The sequence below is a fragment of the Phyllobates terribilis genome, unplaced genomic scaffold (assembly GCF_046119375.1).
Source record: "Phyllobates terribilis strain yellow unplaced genomic scaffold, ASM4611937v1 Scaffold_1__5_contigs__length_1240528914, whole genome shotgun sequence".
Lineage (NCBI taxonomy): Eukaryota > Metazoa > Chordata > Amphibia > Anura > Dendrobatidae > Phyllobates > Phyllobates terribilis.
In genome coordinates, this window is record NW_027362761.1 from 285,583,153 (window position 1) to 285,597,481 (window position 14,329).

Here is a 14,329-nt window from a genome sequence, read left to right on the forward strand (position 1 = left end):
TGATTCTAAGCACCTTGATTTTCAGGCAAGCTTAGAACACATGGGTGGACTCAAATATGTATTACTTTACTCTTGCAACAGACTTACATTCTGCACTACAACCGGTCCGTCCGGTTCTCCGAGGACTGAAACACTATCATAGTGCGGAATTGTTTGTTTTCATATTGCTTAACAATCGCTCATTACACATTACTTAATCTTGTTCCACAAGTAAATCTTGTAACCTGTATGTGAAATTTACTCTTTGATAATAATAATAAAAAGAATTTTGAAAAGAAAAGAAAAACATTATTCCCATTATTGGGGAGTGGGTCTCCCATAGTCTTTGCCTATGCCTTCGAAGCAAAAGCTGCCAAAAGTTAGGATGGAGGAATTTGCAATGCCCCTTACAAGAGTCATGCAGTACAGCATATTAAAAACATTACTCCCATTATTGGTGAGTGGGTCTCCCATAGTCTTTGCCTATGCCTTCGAAGCAAAATCTGCGAAAAATTAGGACGGAGGAACTTGCAATGCCCCTTACAAGAGCCATGCAGCACAGTATATTAAAAACATTATTCCCATTATTGGGGAGTGGGTCTCCCATAGTCTTTGCCTATGCCTTCCAAGTAAAAGCTGCCAAAAATTAGGACGGAGGAACTTGCAATGCACCTTACAAGAGCCATGCAGTACAGCATATTAAAAACATTATTCCCATTATTGGGGAGTGGGTCTCCCATAGTCTTTGCCTATGCCTTCCAAGCAAAAGCTGCCAAAAATTAGTACGGATGAACTTGCAATGCCCCTTACAAGAGCCATGCAGTACAGCATATTAAAAACATTATTCACATTATTGGGGAGTGGGTCTCCTATAGTCTTTGCCTTTGCCTTCCAAGCAAAAGCTGCCAAAAATTAGGACAGAGGAACTTGCAATGCCCCTTACAAGACCCATGCAGTACAGCATATTAAAAACATTATTCCCATTATTGGGGGGTAAGTCTCCCATAGTCTTTGCCTATGCCTTCCAAGCAAAAGCTGCCAAAAATTAGGACGGAGGAACTTGCAATGCTGGCAACACAGACCACGGTCACGCTGGTGGTATAGTGGTGGTGGAGGCTGAGGATAAGGAGAAGAGCAAAAAACAGCCGAAATGAGGAAGCGTATACCCATGTGTGGGTGTGAAGAGGTGCATGTCAATACACCTCCCGAAATAACACAGTGGATTTGACTTTATGTTACTCTGCTGTCATTTGGTGGTGATGAGAAGTCTGGCCCAATCCAGCCCTTGTTCATTTTGATAAGGGTCAGCTTGTCAGCATTGTCAGTTGACAGGCGAGTGCGCTTATCAGTTATAATTCCCCCAGCGGCACTAAAAACACGCTCCGATAACACGCTAGCGGCAGGGCAGGCCAGGACCTCCAAGGCGTACAGAGCGAGTTCATTCCAAGTGTCCAGCTTGGATACCCAATAATTAAAAGGCACAGTGGAATCACAGAGGACGCTGGTACGGTCAGCAAGGTACTCCCTCACTATCTTATGAAACGTTCCACTCCTTGTGAGAGTACCCCGCGCCTCAGGGCGTGTAAGCTGGGTGGGTCTCAGAAAACTGTCCCAGAACGTTGACATTGTTCCCCTGCCTCTGCTGGATTGGAGTTGCGTCTCTCTTGCCTGTACGCCTTGGTTGATCAACGAACTGTGACCTCTGCCGCTAGCATGTTCAGATGGTAATATTTTTAACAGTTCCGCAGCAAGGGCCTTCTGGTACTGCCCCATTTTAGTAGACCTCTCCACCTCAGGAATAAGAGAGTGAAAGTTCTCCTTGTAGCAGGGGTCTAAAAGAGTCACCAACCAGGAATGACTGTCACCCAACTTTTTGACAACGCGAGGGTCACGGTTAAGGCAGGGTAACATAAAGTCAGCCATGCGTGCCAGACTGGTAACGGGCAAGACTTCCGTGTCCTCACCAAGATGATGACTGACCATGGTCTCCTCCTCCTCCTCCTCCTCCCCCTGTCCTCAGGCCACCCACGCTGAACTGACGGCATGACAGTTGTACAGGTACTACCGTCTACAGCGCATGATACAAGTTCCTGTTCTTCCTTCTCCTCCTCCTCCTCTCCCTCATTGTCCCCCAATGCACGTTGGGATGATATGAGGCTGGGCTGTGTGTAATCGCCCGCTACGGCGTCTTGATCCATCTCATCATACTCTGGCTGAAATGCCTCCTCTTTAATTCTCTGCAGAGAGCGTTGCAAAAGACAGACAAGTGGGATGCTGATGCTAATGATGGCGTCATCGCCGTTCACCGTCTTGGTGGATTCCTTAAAGTTTCTCAGGATGGTACATATGTCAGACATCCAGGTCCACTCCTGAGGTCTTATGTGTGGAGTCTAACCTGAATATCGACGGCCTTGTTGCAGCTGGTACTCCACAAATGCTCTCTTCTGCTCACAAATCCTTTGCAACATGTGGAGGGTAGAGTTCCAACTTGTGGGGACATCACACACCAGTCGGTGTGCTGGAAGCTGCAAATGCTGCTGCAACACAGCAAGGGTGGCGGAAGCTGTAGCCGACTTCCGAAAATGAGCTGACAGGCGGCGTATTTTGACGAGCAGTTCTGGCAACTCGGGGTACGATTTAAGAAACCGCTGAACCACGAGGTTAAGCACATGAGCCAGGCATGGTACGTGTGTGATCTTGCCTCTCATCAGAGCCACCACAAGGTTATGGTCATTGTCACACACGACCATGCCTGGATGTAGGTTCAGCGGTCTCAGCCATAGATCTGCCTGCTCTTTCACAGCTGTCCACAACTCACAAGCAGTGTGAGGTTTATCACCTAAGCTTATGAGTTTCAGCACAGCCTGTTGCCACTTGGCTAAGGCAGTACTGCAGTGCTTCCAGCTTGTAACTAATGTGGTGATATCTGAGATGGAGGCTAAACATGAGGAGGAGGATGATGCGCAGGAGCTGTACACTGCAGGGGCAACTCTGACTGACATAGGCCCCGCAATCCTCGGTGTGGGGAGGATGTATTCCGACCCAAGGTCTGACTGGGTCCCAGCTTCCATTATGTTTACCCAGTGTGCCGTCAGAGAGATGTACTGTCCCTGGCTACAAGCACTTGTCCACGTGTCCGTTGTCAGGTGGACTCTCCCAGTAACTATGTTGTTGAGGGCAGGGCAGATGTTTTGGGACACGTGTTTGTGTAGTGTGGGGATGGCACACCGGGCAAAATAGTGTTGGCTGGGGACCGAGTACCGAGGGACGACTACTGTCATAAGGTTGCAGAAGGATTCTGTCTCCACCAGCTTAAAAGGCAGCATTTCCAATGCAAGCAGTCGTGAAAGGTGCGAGTTTAGGACTGTGGCCTGTGGGGCGTTGGCTGCGAATTCGCGCTTTCGTTCAAAGGTCTGGGATATGGACAATTGAACGGTGCGGTGGGACGTGGACTTGGACGTTGATGCTGTTTCTTGAGAAACTGCCATAACAAGTGAAGACTGAGAGGAGGGGGCATCTTTACATGCAGTATGGACAGGGGATTGCCTTGCACGCACAACAGGGTGTTCTATTACACGCACAACAGCGGAAGAAGCAGTGGTGACACCCGCTGACACTGGTCGTGGACCCTGGGTTTCGCCCCACAAAGTCGGGTGCTTTGCTGCCATGTGCCTGATCACGCTGGTGGTGGTCAGGCTGGTAGTTTTGTCACCCTGCTGATGCTGGCCTGGCAGGTGGTACAAATGGCCTTTTTGGGTTTATCAGCAGAGTCTTTAAAAAAATTCCAGACTCTGTAAGACCTACCGTTTATACTGGCAACGTCCCTCGTGTTGGTGTTACGGGGAACGGTTGCCCGCCTTCTGTCTGCGGTCACCACACTGCTTCTTCCTGCCTGTTGGGGTACTCTGCCTCCCTCCCCCTGTGTGCTGCTGGCCTCACTCTGCGTGTCCTCCTGCCTCTTTGGGTCAGTTACTAGATCATCAGCCACCTCCTCCTCTTCCACTTCCGCACCACGATCCTCCTCCTCACTTCGTGGCAATTGTGTCTTGTCATCGTCCACCTCTTGTGACATATTGCCAGTGTCACCTTCCTTTGACCGTGGCTGTTCAAATATTTGGCCATCGCTACATGGGATCTCCTCTTCCACCACTTCAAGTGGAGCAGGCGAGGGGCCAAAATATGGAAATTGACCAGTGAACAGCTCTTCAGAGTGTTCAACTGTGGGATCAGTTGTTGTCTGACGACAATCGGCATGGTGGTAGGAAGGAGCATCAGGGTGAGGAGGAATATGCGGTCGAGACTCCCGGCTGCTAAGACTTGACCGTGTGGAAGACAGACCGGAGGTGGTGGTGCCCAGGTAACTGGAAGTATTATTTGCTATCCAATTAATAACCTGTTCACACTGATCAGTTCTCAATACTGGTGTTGTTCTGTGCTTCCCTAGTAACTCGGTCAAGAAGTGGGAGCGAGAAGATGTGGCTGTTGGTTGTGGCGCATTTTCAACTTGGCCACGGCCCAGTCCTCTGCACGCACCATCACCAGAACGTCCAGTTCCACGTCCCTTGCCACGCGCCTTGCCCATTGTAAATGAAGTAAAAGAGCTAACACTCGCACTATCAATGGCAAAAGGGTAATATAAAGGAGATTAGAACCGTGGAAGAGGAAAACCACAGTTCTAGTTCTCTGGCCTACACCAGACTCTTTTAAACAGATATATTTGTGTCTGAACACTCACAGACACACTCAATTTTTTTTTTTTTTGGGGGGGGGATTCCAAAAGGTTAATAAGATGGGTATTTGTATAGTCTGACTAAGGAAAAAAAAAAAGAGGATTTAGATGAAAAAAAAGGATCTAGCAATTTGAGTAGCGGCAGCACACAGGACTGTAATGCAGTGTTTGTTGGTATAACCACTGTGTCTCCTATACAACCTGCCTGCCTGCTTGCCTGATATCTGGGATGGATATTAGTCCTCAGAAGGACTGTTTGTTTGATTTTTCCGGGTTTAGAGACCCTACACTACCTATTTCGCAGAATAAATCTGTCCCTAGCTCAGCAGCACTCTCCCTACACTGTCTGATCCGGAGCTACTGTGTCCAAGATGGCGGCGCCCGGTTTTAAATACTCGAGGTGACGCTGTGCGGCAAGCCAATCACAATAATGCCCACAACCAACATGGCTACGGCATTACTGTGACTGGCTGGCAATTCCTGCATGTTCATTGGCTCTGTAAAGAGCGCCAAACATGCAGGGCGGAGACCAGAGTTCCCGCCCGAGTAACCCAAAAATGCACGGTGCTCGCCGAACATCCCGAGAAGTGAGATGCTCGGGTGAGTACCGAGCAGTGTCAAGCATGCTCGCTCAACACTAATCATAAACTGATAAAGTTAGTGTGATGACCTTAAAGTATCATGGATTAAACAACATAGAAGAATGAGATATATATACCAGTGATTAGCTGCAGAGCATTGCAATTAATATTTGCATTATTGCAAATTAATATTTGCAAAGTAAAGATTTGCTTGTTTATAGTTAGTATAGGTATTCCACAACATATATATATATACAGACAGTACAGACCAAAAGTTTGGAGACACCTTCTCATTTAAAGATTTTTCTGTATTTTCATGACTATGAAAATTGTACATTCAAACTGAAGGCATCAAAACTATGAATTAACACATGTGGAATTATATAGTTAACAAAAAAGTGTGAAACAAGTGAAAATATGTCTTATATTCTGGGTTCTTCAAAGTAGCCACCTTTTGCTTTGATGACTGCTTTGCACACTCTTGGCATTCTCTTGATAAGCTTCAAGAGGTTGTCACCGGAAATGTTTATTACTTCACAGGTGTGCCCTGTCAGGTTTAATAAGTGGGATTTCTTGCCTTAGAAATGGGGTTGGGACCATCAGTTGTGTTGCGCAGAAGTCTGGTGGATACACAGCTGATAGTCCTACTGAATAGACTGTTAGAATTTGTATTATGGCAAGAAAAAAGCAGCTAAGTAAAGAAAAACGAGTGGCCATCATTACTTTAAGAAATGAAGGTCAGTCAGTCCGAAAAATTGGGAAAACTTTGAAAGTGTCCCCAAGTGCAGTTGCAAAAACCATCAAGCGCTACAAAGAAACTGGCTCACATGAGGACCGCCCCAGGAAAGGAAGACCAAGAGTAACCTCTGCTTCTGAGGATAAGTTTATCCGAGTCACCAGCCCCAGAAATCGCAGGTGAACAGCAGCTCAGATTAGAGACCAGGTCAATGCCACACAGAGTTCTAGCAGCAGACAGATATCTTCAACAACTGTTAAGTTGAGACTTTGTGCAGCAGGCCTTCATGGTAAAATAGCTGCTAGGAAACCACTGCTAAGGACAGGCAACAAGCAGAAAAGACTTATTTGGGCTCAAGAACACAAGGAATGGACATTAGACCAGTGGAAATCTGTGCCTTGGTCTGATGAGTCCAAATTTGAGATCTTTGGTTCCAACCACCGTATCTATGTGCGACGCAGAAAAGGTGAACGGATGGACTCTACATGCCTGGTTCCCACCATGAAGCATGGAGGAGGAGGTGTGATGGTGTGGGGGTGCTTTGCTGGTGACACTGTTGGGGATTTATTCAAAATTGAAGGCATACTGAACCAGCCTGGCTACCACAGCATCTTGCAGCGGCATGCTATTCCATCCGGTTTGCATTTAGTTGGACCATCATTTATTTTTCAACAGGACAATGACCCTAAACACACCTCCAGGTTGTTTAAGGGCTATTTGACCAAGAGGAGAGTGATGGGGTGCTACGCCAGATGACCTGGCCTCCACAGTCACCAGACCTGAACCCAATCGAGATGGTTTGGGGTGAGCTGGACCGCAGAGTGAAGGCAAAAGGGCCAACAAGTGCTAAGTAGTGTTGAGCCACCCCCGTAGTGTTCGAGTTCGGTTCGGTTCGTCGAACACCCGTGTGTTCGCCGAACTGTTCGTCGAACTGTTCGTCGAACACCTTCGAACACCGTTAAAACCAATGGCAGGCAAACAAAAACACATAGAAACACATAGAAAACACCTTCAAAGGTGTCCAAAAGCTGAGAAACTGCTCAGAAGACACAACTAACACATGGAAAAGTGACAAGTACATATAGTCATGCGAAAATAAAAGAGGTGGAGGAGTAAAAGGAGGAGGAGACACAGATATAGGCATGTCATGCCCTTCTAAAATCCAAAAAGTGAGAAGCCGACACGTTCAGTCCGCTCCTGCCCGTGCCACCTCCGTGTCGCCTGGTTTGTGCCAGAGCCGCGGTGAACCCTGACGGCCAGCCCCCCTCTCCCAATACTGGTGCCTGTCCGCTGGTGGGTCGAGCGAGCCCCCCTGTGGTGGAGGCAGCTCTAAGCTTTTTAATTTAAATTGTCTCTCTAATTTGAATGAATACACTTTAAATCCATTTACAAGGATCTATTGGAGGGCAAGCCTCATGCCAGCATCCGCGTAATTCCAGCTCCAGTAGCGTCCACTAAAGCTGCTGCAGTTAAAAAGCTTTTATAAGGATCGAGCTCGGCTGTCCACCACAAGGCATCCTACTGCCAGTCCCAGCCCCTATGCCTTGGGGTGCCTCCTGATGCTCTTCACTGAGTATCCCGTGGTCCCGAAGCATTTCCTTTGAAAAAATTAAGTGTCCAAACTACAGGTGGTGTAGCTTGCTTAACAGCCGGGATAATCCGCTGACTAGCAGACACTGCTACTAGGCACAAAGTATTTGCTGGGATAGATGCAGTTAAAAATTTGTAATTAGATACTCTCGTTGGATCCTGAGAATGCATTCCATAGAGTCTCCTGGCATGCCATATATGATTCTCTTAAAAAGCTTGGAGTAGGGGTCTAGGGGACCCTTTTATAGCCAAAATCACGGCCCTGTATCACAATACGTCACCTAGACAGAAGATAAATGGAACTGTAGCACCCTGAGGGCTCGGTTGCTACAGAGGTATTGCACCTCACCCAGAGGTGTGATATCTCACTCTCAGGTAAGGATGGAGTGTGGATCAGGACCCGACACCTGCATGCATTACACCACATTGCCGTGGGGCAGGGCGACCAATATGCCCCTGAGATGGGCACGACAGTCCCTGTCCCTGGCTGGAGTGGGGGGAGGGAACACTGAGGAAGGGGAACCCTGTAGTGCAGGAGCAGGGAGGAAGCAGTTCCTGGGTGCATTGAGAAGGGAGTATAAAAGGTGGGCACCATCTTAGTTCAGTGCAGAGAAGTCTGAGCAGAAGTGGCACGGAGCAGAGGCTCTGCATGAGCTCTGCTCCGGAGGCGGGCCTAGTAACAGAGGCCCAGGCCTGAAAGAGGGAGAAGGAAGGAAGAGGAGCGGAGAAGGCTCCAGGAACGAGGAATGAAGGGATCCCAGGGGTGCGGACGGGCGAGTCGCCACCGCACGCCTGAATCCACCTGCGTGGAAGGGTCAGGCCAAAGGGGGAGACCGGTCCCCGAAACTAGTGGAGGCAGGAAATGACCCTCAGCTAGAAACCGGAGGCTGTGACATTTTATGTGGCGCAGCCCCTCGCTACACCCGCTAGGAAGGCACCACATAGGGTCAGGGAAACTGGCGCCAAGTTTACCAAGAGGAGGCCCGAGGCAGCCGGACAGAAGGGTTGGTAAGAAAGGCCAGACAAAGGACACACAAAGGGGGTCCTGTGAAGCGCTCCAAAGTTATCTGGGAGTTGTCTGAGCCCCTCACCTGGTGAGCACAGTACGACGTGGGCAGCCGTTACCCGCAGACGTGGTCTGGATAATAAGAACTGTGAGTAAAGGCCCTGGACTGCATCACTGACTCCGTGTCGTTACTGCTGCTGCCCTGCGCCATCACCCCTATCCTCTGCATACACTGCCCTGAGGCTATACTCCTCCCGTGGGGAGTTATGCTACGCTCTGCTGCACCCACAACACCAGCCTCAGCGGTCTGCCCTGCAGCGGCGGTTCACTCTGACCGCAATCCACGGGTGGCGTAGTCGGACATTTAAACATCAAAACCACATAAATAGTTCCGCCACTGGTTTGACCACCCTGAGCCACGGAACCGGGTCGCCGCCACGAAGACTACAACCACCAGCATCCACCAAAAAGGGTCCGGCTCCGGGTGTCCCAAGGCCCAGGGGGTGCATCAGAACATTTTCATCACCTTTCACAATCACCAATGGGACAAGGCAGGGATGTCCTCTGTCCCCTCTCTTATACATCCTAGTGACGGAGCACCTGCTCTCATCAATTCACCATAACCCCAATATTAGGTGGATTGAGGTGGGAGGCACCGAGTACAAGTGCTCTCTATTTGCTGATGATTTTAAAATCAATGCAGCGAAGTCTGAGGCCCTCGATGTCACCTCCCCAAATCCATATAGGATTCCATCCAGTCCAACTTTCCCTTTGCCTGGCCCTCACAGGGTATCAAATACTTAGGAATTCCTATTCATAGAGACCTCTCCCATCTATGTTATCTTAATTTTGGGCCCTTTATTGAACAACTCCATACAGACCACGGTTGGCAAGTTAGAACTGTAAGATTCAGTACGTGAACCACTGGTGTTTTGTGGAAAAGCACATGTACACTGTGTTCCAAATTGTTATGCAAAAAGTGTTTAGGAGTGATAAGGGAAGAAATTGTTTGTTTGTCAGTTAAACTCATTGATGGTGATGTGTGTCAGGGCTCTTTATATCACTGTAAGCAATTGCAGACACCTGTGCTGATTAGTTTGGCAGGTGTGTCCAATGAAAGGCAAGACTACTTAAGAAGGCTGTCTCACATTATTAAGCAGCCTACATTTTCTGCCAAAATGGGAAAGAAAAAGGATGTGTCGGCTGCTGAGAAGCAACAAATTGTGGAGTGTTTAAGTCAAGGCATGACTACAATCAACATTGTGCGATGATCAGGATGAAGTGTCTTGGCAATCAAGAAGTATGTAGCTGATTCACAGTACACACGTGTGCGTGCTGATAAGGGCAAATTGAGGACTCTTTCCTACAGGCAATTACGTCAGGTTAAAAGAGCAGCGGCAAAAAAGCCTTGTCATAGCAGCAGACAAGTTTTTGAAGCTGCTGGTGCCTCCAACGTCCCCCGAACAACAAGATGCAGGGTCCTTCAGAGGTTTGCAGCTGTGCATACGCCATCCTGTCGACCTCCTCTATCCACTGCACACAAGCAGAAACGGCTCCAGTGGGCCAAACATTACATGAAGACTGATTTCAAAACTGTTTTGTTCACGGATGAGTGCCGTGCAGCGCTCGATGGTCCAGATGGATGGAGTGGAGGATGGCTGGTTGATGGACACCCCACGCAAACACGGCTACAGCGCAAACAAGGAGGAGGTGGGGTAATGTTTTGGGCTGGAATCATGGGGAGAGAGATTGTCGGCCCCTTTAGGATCCCTGAAGGCTCTAAAGATGAACTCCATAATGTATGTGGATTTTCTCAAACAGCACTTCCTGCCATGGTTCAAGAAGAAGAACCGTGTATTTCACAGCAAGATCATTTTTTTGCATGATAATGCACCATCTCATGCTGCACATTAAACATCTGCATCTCTGGCTGATATGGGCATAAAAGGGGACAAACTTATGGTGTGACCCCCGTGCTCCCCTGACCTCTACCCCATTCAGAACCTCTGGAGCATCATCAAAAGGAGTGTCTATGATGGCGGGAGGCAGTTCACATCTAAGCAACACCTCTGGGAGGGTATTCTGTCCTCATGCAAAACAATTGAAGCAGAAACCATCCAAAACCTGACAAATTCAATGGACGAGAGAGTTCAGAAGCTCCTTTCGAACAAGGGGTCCTATGTGAAAATGTAACATCACCTAGAATAAAGTTTTGAGTTGAAAACTGTTTGATTTCAGTTTCTAATAACCTGCTAATGCTTATAATTTCAAAAATGACCATTTTTTTGGTCTTTATTAAAATTAAAAGGTTGATCGAAAAGTTTGGGGGATCTAAGAGTGTGGCAACCTAGTAGTCATGATTACTTCGAATTCTGACAATATGAGGGTCATGTTGCAGGTAGTGCAGCAAGAAGGCACTTATGTGTCTTGCGCATCTCGGAGCCGCAAAATTATTTTCCGGGCTAGATGCAGCTAAAAATTATTATTAATTTTAAATCTGGTGGAGCTTAGTATAGATGGCCTAATAGGATCAGTGCTGCACACTGCTACAAAGCCCAAATTATTTTCCAGTCAAGATACAGATAAACATGATAAGTAATTTTAAATCTGGTGGAGCTTATTACAGATGGCCTAATAGAATCAGTGCTGCACACTGCTACAAAGCCCAACTTATTTTCCAGCCAAGATACAGATAAACATGATTAGTAATTTGAAAGCTTAAAACGGTTGGTAGGGTGATTTTAACCAATCATCAAGCTTTTACTCTCCCCAGGATGACGCAGGGGTAGAAAAGTCGTTTCGGATCCATGATTTGTTCATCTTTATGAACGTGAGTCTGTCTACATTATCAGTGGAGAGCCGCGTGCGCTTATCTGTCAGCACACCACCAGCAGCGCTGAACACACGTTCAGACAGAACGCTGGCTGCGGGGCATGACAAGATCTCCAAGGCGTAAGTGGCTAGCTCCGGCCATTTATCCAGATTGGAAGCCCAAAAAGAGCAAGGGTCCAGTGACACAGTCATGGCTTCAATGTTTACTTGGAGATACTCCTTTACCATCGTCTCTAGGCGTTGACTATGTGTCAGACTTCTTGTCTCCTGTGGCCTTGCAAAGGATGGGCTAAAAAAGTGGTGAAATGATCCCACAAAATTGATGTTACCAGCAGATACTGTGGTTCTGTTACGGTTTGAGTGCTGAACACTTGACGGTCCCACGGTTGGCAAGTTGGAACTGTGAGATTCACTACGTGCACCACTGGTGTTTTGTGGAAAAGCACATGTAAGATTCTGCAACAGTCTCTGCTGATACTCCTGCATGCGTGCATCCCTTTCTATGGCAACCCAGTAGTCAGGATTATTTCTAATTCTCACAATTCGAGGGTCATGTTGCAGGTAGTGCAGCAAGAAGGCACTCATGTGTGTTGCGCATCCAGGACCACCAAGTCCCTGTTGTGTTGGTGGCGAGGTAACAATCATGCTTCCTTCCTCTGTCCTCTCCCCCCAACCTTGCACAACAGAAATGTGATCAAGGTCTCCCTCATCTGATGAGTCTTCCATCAGTTCGTCCTCCACTTCTTCCTGGGCTCCTGCACCTTCCTCACTAGTTTGGCTGCTACCATGCGCCCTGGTAAAACCATCTCCCAAACCCTCACATGCCTGCCGCCTTGGTGCTGCCGACCGTCTGGACCTTGCAGATGTTAGCCCTTCCGCATACAACTCCTCCTCCTCTACTTCCTCCACCTCCTCTTGTGCCACCACCTGACTCCGAATTCTGTTTAACATGTGCTCCAGCATGTAAATCACCGGAATAGTCATGCTGATAATGGCATGGTCAGCACTAAACATCTTTGTCGCCATTTCAAAACTGTGCAGAAGGGTGCATAGGTCCCTGATCTGAGACCAATCCTCCAGCGTGATTTGCCCCACCTCTGGATCTCGTTGGCCCAGGCTATACGTCAGAACGTATTGCACCAGGGCTTGTCGGTACTGCCACAGTCGCTGCAACATGTGCAGAGTTGAATTCCACCGGGTAAGCTCATCGCATTTTAGCCGGTGAAGTGGCAGGCCCAACGACTTCTGTAGAGATGTAAGTCGCTGAGCTGCGGGATGCGAACGGCGGAAGTGAGCACACAGCGACCGTGCCCTCTGCAGAAGGCCATCTAGTCTGGGATAGTGGGCTAAAAATTGCTGGACAACCAGGTTCAACACGTGAGCCATACAAGGCACGTGTGTGACATTGCCCCGGCGAAGGGCCGCACCCAGGTTTGCAGCATTGTCGCACACGGCCTTCCCTGGTTTCAGGTCCAGTGGAGACAACCATTCATGAAATTGGTTCTCCAGAGCTGACCACAACTCCTCAGCTGTGTGACTCACATTTCCCAGACATTTCAAAGTAAAAACCGCCTGATGACGTTGAGCCCTACTGCCAGCATAGTAAGGAGGTGTGCAGGATCCCTTCTGCGCAGTTAGAAAGCTTGTGGCATGACCAGACAGGCTTTGGGTGCAGGTGGAAGACTGAGAGGAGGTTGAGGAGGCAGAAGCAGTGGAGGAACTTTGACATAAAGAGGATTGACGCACAACTCGTGGGGACGGCAAGACTTGGACAGCAGCCCCTTGTCCTGCTGTCACCATAGTTACCCAGTGCCCAGTCAGCGACATGTAACGCCCCTGTCCATGCCTACTCGTCCAAGTGTCTGTGGTGAAATGCACCCTGTCACACACAGAGTTTCTCAAAGAAGCGGTGATGTTGTGTGCGACATGCTGGTGGAGTGAAGGCACACCTTTCTTTGAGAAGTAGTGCCGACTAGGCATCTGGTACTGGGGCTCTGCGACGGACATAAGGTCTCAAAAATCCTCTGTGTCCACCAGGCGGAAAGGCAGCATTTCTGTAGCCAAGAGCTTGCAGATGGTGAAATTCAACCTCTTAGCTTTCTCATGGCTAGGAGGAAATGGTCTTTTACTTGTCCACATCTGAGGGACCGAGGGCTGGCTATTGTGCTTAGACGGGGTTGATAAGGGTGTCCCCGGCAACCTTCCGGTCTGTGAGGAAGATGCAGACGGACATGTTAGGTTGCCTTGATCCAAAGGTGGTGCTATCGATGTCGGACAGCGCTCAACACCAGCTGGTGTTACCACCTCCAAAGAAAATGATGACCTGCCAATCACGCTGGCTGTTGCGGGTAAAGAGGTGGCAGGTCTGCGTCCCAAAACAGGTGTGACTGCTGTCCCCCCAGTCACAGAGGATGAAGAGGCCGCGGATGCACCAGAAATGGCAGACGGCGGTTGGCCCGGCCGGCTAGGCCGCATTGTAGCACACTGAGCTTCCCACTGCAACTTATGCTTCATGTCCATGTGCCGGTTCATGCATGAAGTACTCAAACTATGTATTTTTTGGCCTCTACTTAGCTTTTGCTGACAAATGTTACAGATAACACGAGTTGGTCATCTTTATCGATCTGAAAAAATGCCCAGGCTATGCAAAGCTTAGCACCCATGCGACTTGAAGAGCCACCATGACTTGTGGTGAGAGGCAGAGTTGTGTTTGAGGATGCAGTTGTTGACGTGCTTCCAGTACTACGTCTCTGTCCAGGAAGGCGCAACCTGACCTCGTCGTCACTAGCATCTTCCTCCACCTCCTCTGCTGACCTCATCTCTTGGCTGACTGTGGGTTGACAGTAAGTGGGATCTCCAACCTCATCATCATCACC